Here is a 6,789-nt window from a genome sequence, read left to right as displayed (position 1 = left end):
TCTAGAAATAAGGAAAGTTTTCTGCATTGACGCAGATGGAAGGAGCAAGGATCCATGGTGGAAGACAAAAAAATACATAAAAATACGCAAATAATGTAGAAACACACCTGAAACAGTTCGCAAAAATACACTGAAATAGGTGCAAAAAATCACTAAAATGATGAAACAGATGAATCAAAGGGAAACAAGATGAAATCTGTGGAAGTTGGCCAGATAGTGAAAGGCAAAAACCAACTGAAATTGGTCTGAAGGCACAATGAGATCAAATAAAAAAAATAAATAAAAAGATTGTAGTGTGTGTGTGCAGCTCGGTGAAGTTTGAGAAGGGGGATGGCAGTTGTGACTAGATTAGATGATGTTAGAAGGGGGGGGGGGGGGCTGTTGATAGGATGTGATGTTTATGTGGCACAGGAAGGTATTGGATATAACATGGGAAAATATGTGAGAGTGATGCAGGAAGAGTGTTCAATTTGAAGGTATAGGATTAATGATAACGGCAGCAATATTGAGGGACATGAGATGTTGCTCCAATAATCAGTGTGGTTGTGTAGCCATCAGTTGTGTGCAGCTGAGATTGTTCTTACAGTGTGCCTGGTAAGTAGAGCATACTGTGAAGTTTGGAAGGTGACAAAAGAAACATAGGAAAGAAGAGAAAGGTGGACGCACACTGAGCATAATAATGCATTAGAAAATTGTATCAGAGAGAAACAGCACTGGTTTACGGGATGGAAGAAATGCCGTCACGCAAACTCAAACAGTGGAACATCCGGGATGGAATGTTTCAGTATTATGAAAAGGATAGTTGCTACTCACCATATAGTAGAAATGCTGAGTCACAGAAAGGCACAATGAGAAGGCTATCAAAAAGTGAACTATCAGTCAACAAGGCCTTTGTGGGAAACAGACAACATACTCACTCACACACACACACACACACACACACACACACACACACACACACACACACACACACACACATGCAAATGCAGCTGACACATTCATAATCACAGTCTTTGGCTGATGAGGTGAGATTGTGAGCAGCAGTGCACGATAAGAGAAGCAATCAGGTGGAGGGGTTACGCAGGATGCTGAGGCAGGGAGGGGGAGGGATAGCTGCATCAGGGTTGTGGGACGGTAAAATGCTGCTTGTGAGGGCATAAGCAGATGATGTGGAGAGTGGGTAGGGCAGCTAGGTGCAGTTGGGAGGTTGGAAGCTGGGTGTGGGGTGGAGGGTGGAGAGGATAGTGGAAAAGGAGAGAAGTAAAAATACTGTGGGTGTGCTGGCAGAATAGAGGGCAGTGTAGTGCTGGAATAGGAACAGGGAAGGGGCTAGATGGTAAGGACAATGACTAACAAAGTCTGAGGCTAGGAGGGTTATGGGAATGTATGATATATTCCAGGGAGAGTTCCCATCTGTGCAATTCAGAAAAGCTGGTGTTGGTGGGAAGGGTCCAGATGGCACATGCTGTGAAGCAGTCATTGAAATGAAGAGTATTGTGTTGGGCAGCATGTTCAGCAATGGTGTGGCCCAGCTGTTTATTGGCCACAGTTTGTCAGTGGCCACTTATGGGGATAGATAGTTTATTGGTTGTCATGCCCACATAGAATACAGCACAATGGTTGCAGCTTAGTTTGTGGATAACATGACAGGTTTCACAGGTAGCCTTTGATGGGGTAGGTTATGCTCATGACCAGACTGGAGTACCTGGTGATGGGATGATGTATGGGACCGGTCTTGCATCTAGGTCTATTACAGGGATATGAGCCATCTAGCAATGGGTTGGGTGCAGGGGTTGTGTGAGGATGGATGAGGATGTTATGTAGGGTCGGTGGGCAGTGGAGTACCACTGTGGGAGGGGTGGGGAGGATAGTGGGTAGGACATTCCTGATTTCAGGGCACAGCAAGAGGTAATCAAAAACCTGGTGGAGAATGTGTGGGAATTTAGGATGTAATGGGTGACTGAAGAGATAAGACATGGCAGATCTATTTTTGATTACTCTCGCTGCATCACTCTCATGTATTTTTATGTATTTCCTGCTCATTCCTGTGCCACACTCACATGTAGCTCATCCTACAAATCACTCATACATTTAAATATGTGTCATACATTTAAATATGTGTATCATAAATTGAGAACAACTGGATCTTTAACGCATCAGAAACATATCCGGCAAAGGAAAGTTACTAATGAGGAAATGGAAATTGGTACTCTTGCCACTATTGTTTGAGGTCCTTGTGTTAGTTTGCATCAAATTGCAAGGGAATGTGGCATGAGCCAGAGTAGTGCTGTTCGTGTTCTGCATCGCCATAAATATCATCCTTACCATATCAGTCTCCACCAAGAATTAACTGGTACAGATTGTATGCATCATATTGAATTATACCAGTTGGCTCAGCTTCAGTTTCAGAGGGATGACACATTTATTAATTTGATTTTATTTACTGATGAGGCTACATTCACAAATGATTGAAATAATAATTTGCATATTACGCGTTATTGGGTAACTTAAAGTCCACATTGGCTACAGCATGTTGCACACCAAAAACCGTGGTCAGTGAATGTATGGTGTGGGATTCTGGAGGATGGAATTATAGGCCCTTATTTCATTGAAGGAAATCTTAGTGGTAAGAAGTACACCACATTCCTGCAAGAAACATTATGTCTGTTATTGGAAGAAATACCTTTAGGAACAAGGAACAGAATGTGGTATCAACACGATGGGTGTCCGGCACATTTTTCGCTGATGGCTAGAAATGAGTTGCAGAGACAATTCCCAAATCGTTGGATTGAACACGGAACAGATGGGTCACGGCTGGCTCATTCACCAGACTTGACACCTCTGGATTTTTTCTTGTGGGGATTCATAAAAGACGTTGTTTATAAAGATGTTCTAACTATACCTGAAGGTATGGGAGAGAGAATTATCAGAGCACGTGCTTCAATAAGTGCTGATGTGATAAGGAATACCACTCAGTCCATGATAAGAAGATTGCAGCACTGTATTGATACCAATGGTCATCACTTCAAACATCTTCTGTAAATGGACATTCATGCCACCTTTGTGACCTTCGTTGACCTACAAAGACCTTACTGTTACACATTATTGGATTCATCTCTATAGCCACTATCAGAAAACAAGCACCAAACTATAGCATCCCATTTAAAACAACAAAGTTGACCTTCATATATCTGATGTGACCCTACCTAGCAACAAAAAAACAATGTCATATTATGGCCCCCGTTGTCCCATACAACTTTTGTCCCACAAACGTTTCAGCCCCTATCATACTTTCGTAGTTACTCTTAGTGGCAATAGTTAGTGACTCATCCTGTATAAAAGAGATGGACAACAACGTGACAGATACCTTGTCCCATCTACCAATCATAGAGGAAGAGTGTGAGGAGGAAATGAAGTCTAAGAAAGAGTTCCAAATAATGTGTGTAAAAGGTGTTGGGGAAGAGAAGTAGATGAAAGCAATATACAAAGATATGTGCAGGCTCCAAAACAGGGATTCAACATTGAAATTTGTTAACATTAATTTTCGGTGTACAGGATATGAAAAAATTAAGCAGTGTTATAAGATTTATAGGGGTATATGATTTAGACAAAACATTTTTGAAAAGGGAAGAATGAAAGCAATGTTTCCCAGATGAACAGCTGAAAACATTAATTAATTATATTCATCAAGGCCATGGGGACTGTGGAGAACAGAAGTGTTTAGAAATAATGCAGGACCATGCCATCTTTAGTAACATTGCTAGAAGAATAAAGAAACAGTCGGCTGCTTGTGACCAGCATCAGAGAGTGAAGTTTGGCACAGTAGCTATGTTGAGAGAAATCCAGAACACCATCAGCAGTAGAGCAGGTGGGTTACTGGCTATCGATTAGTTTGGCCCCTGCCATCAGGTCATATTCAACTGAAGTATATGTTATTAGCAGCAGATGTATCCTCTAAACAAGTCAAATTGTACCCTCTAAAAAGAGCCACAAGGGAGAGTGCAGTTAATAAACTACACTCATGCTCATAAATTAAGGATAATGGTGATACATGGTGAAACAACACTCTGGTGGGCTGTTTGCAGGTTTAAATCACCTCTGTGTGTGACAATGCGGTGCATTTGCCCCACAGTTGTCGCACAGCAGCGCTGGCAGCAGACCACATATGCAAAGGTGTGTTGGTGCATGTCAGAGTATGGTGCAGTGATTAAGTGTGCAGATGTTTTCAGACGTGCTAATGGTGACTGTGTGTTGAAAATGGCTCAAAGAACACATATTGATGACGTTATGAGGGGTAGAATACTAGGTTGACTGGAGGCTGGTCAAACACAGCATGTCGTAGCACGGGCCCTCCGTGTGCTCAAAGTGTGATCTCAAGATTATGGCAATGAGACCAGCAGATAGGAAACGTGTCCAGGTGCTACAGTACAGGACGTTCACAGTGTACAATACCACAAGAAGACCAGTATCTCACCATCAGTGCCCACAGATAGCCACAGAGTACTGCAGGTAGCCTTGCTCAGGACCATACCGCAGCCACTGGAACAGTTGTCTCCAGAAACACAGTCTACAGATGACTGACCAGACATGGTTTACTCACCCAGAGACCTGCAAGGTGCATTCCACTGACCCCTGGTCACAAGACAGCCCGTAAAGCCTGGTGTCAAGAACACAGTACATGGTCATTGGAACAGTGGTTCCAGGTTATGTTCACAGACGAGTCCAGGTGTAGTCTGAACAGTGATTCTCGCCGAGTTTTCATCTGGCATGAACAAGGATCCAGATACCAACCCATTAATGTCCTTGAAAGGGACCTGTATGGAGGCCGTGGTTTGTTGGTGTTGGGTGGGATTATGATTGGTGCACATACACCCCTGCATGTCTTTGACAAAGGAACTCTAACAGATCAGGTGTATCAGGACATCATTTTGCACCAGTATGTCTGCCTTTTCAGGGGTGCAGTGGGTCCCACCTTCCTCCTGATGGATCATAACGCACAGCCCCACCGAGGAGTACCTTGAAACAGAAGATATCAGGCGAATGGAGTGGCCTGCTTGTTCTCCAGACCTAAACTCCATTGAGCACGTATGGGATACTCTCGGTCGGTGTATCGCTGCACATCTTCAAACCCCTACGACACTTCAGGAGCTCCGACAGGCAGTGGTGCAAGAATGGGAGGCTATACCACAGCAGCTGCTTAACTACCTGATCCAGAGTATGTCGACCCATTGTGCGGCTTATGTATGTGTGCGTGGTGATCATAATCCCATATTGATGTCGGGTACATGCACAGGAAACATTGACATTTTGTAGCAAGTGTTTTTCGGGATGGTTTTCTCAACTTATCACCAGTACCGTGGACTTACAGATCTGTGTCGTGTGTGTTACCTATGCGCCTATACTATTGGCACCAGTTTTGTGTAGTGCCACTTTGTGTGGCACCCCATTCTGCAATTATCCTTAATTTATGAGCATGAGTGTAGAAAAGGACTACATAGTGAATGTCAAATTGCCTGAAACGATCACATCAGACAATGGACCACAATTTACTTCCTAACTGTGGGACAAATTTGTAGAAAGGGCAGGCATTAGACACACAAGGATATAAGTGTACCACCTGGCAAGCAATCCTGCTGAGGTGCACATGCAAGAACTGTGTAGGTTGTGCAGGACCTACTGCAGTGAAAAACACATTTCTTGGGTGGGACATGTGACTGTATTTGAAAATCTTATAAATAAGTTAAAAGTAGTGCCACTAGTGACTAGTTACTCTCCATATGAAGTGATGATAGGAAGAAAACCTGATAATTTAATAGCAGAAAATATTGAGTTTCTTTCAGCTAACCTTTTAACCAGGCTGGAGAGGTATGCACTCATTAATAACATTTGCTAAAGAAAGATTCTGAAAGCAAGAAAAGATGTGATGGAAAATAAAGAACAGTTAAACTTAAGTGGGGAAATAGTCTTAGAAGTAAAGAAAAATGCAGTGAAATTGATGGGGAAACCAAAAAATTATTTGAGCTTTATCATGGGCTATTTGAAGTAACAGAGTGACCACATCTCAATGCCACAGACTGGTGTACCTAATGTCAAAGAAGCCCTTAGGCCTGCAAAGTATAATTGAGCTGAGGAGGGATACTGAAAAGTGAATAGGGAGAATACAGTATGCTCAAGTGTATATAAATTTTATATCTATTACCAAGTTGTATAGTTAAGTAATTTACATTTGTATTTATTCCTATTGATCCCACTTCAGCCCTCATCCTTACATACTTTAGTGCTTTTTTATCCACACGTGCCCATGCCATACGAACTTTTGATCATCGAGCTAACCCATCCTTCCTCCCTCTCTCTTCACTTATTGCAAAACATACACACACACACACACACACACACACACACACACACACACACACACACACACACACACACACACACACACACACTCCATTTTCATCCACATTTCTGTACGTTTTTAACATATTTGTATTTTAACATGGTTTCACATATTTTTACATATTTTTACATATCTGTGCGTGTTTCAGTTCGTCTTTACGCATATCCAGTTTCTCTCACAACCATCAACACTTATTTCACATATTTCTGTGTCATTTCCATCTTTCTTCACCAGTTTGGTAAAGAATCCCTTTCCCTGGCTAAAACTCAGTCCCACATCCTGTTTCTCAAATGCTGCCTATACCATGGAATCCCACCAATTGGCCTAACTGTAAAGATTTCTTTCTCTGAATCCCACCCCTCATTTCACAATGGCCTACATCTTTTCTGGTT

The sequence above is a fragment of the Schistocerca piceifrons genome, chromosome 5 (assembly GCF_021461385.2).
Source record: "Schistocerca piceifrons isolate TAMUIC-IGC-003096 chromosome 5, iqSchPice1.1, whole genome shotgun sequence".
Lineage (NCBI taxonomy): Eukaryota > Metazoa > Arthropoda > Insecta > Orthoptera > Acrididae > Schistocerca > Schistocerca piceifrons.
Note: the sequence above shows the minus strand (reverse complement) of the source record.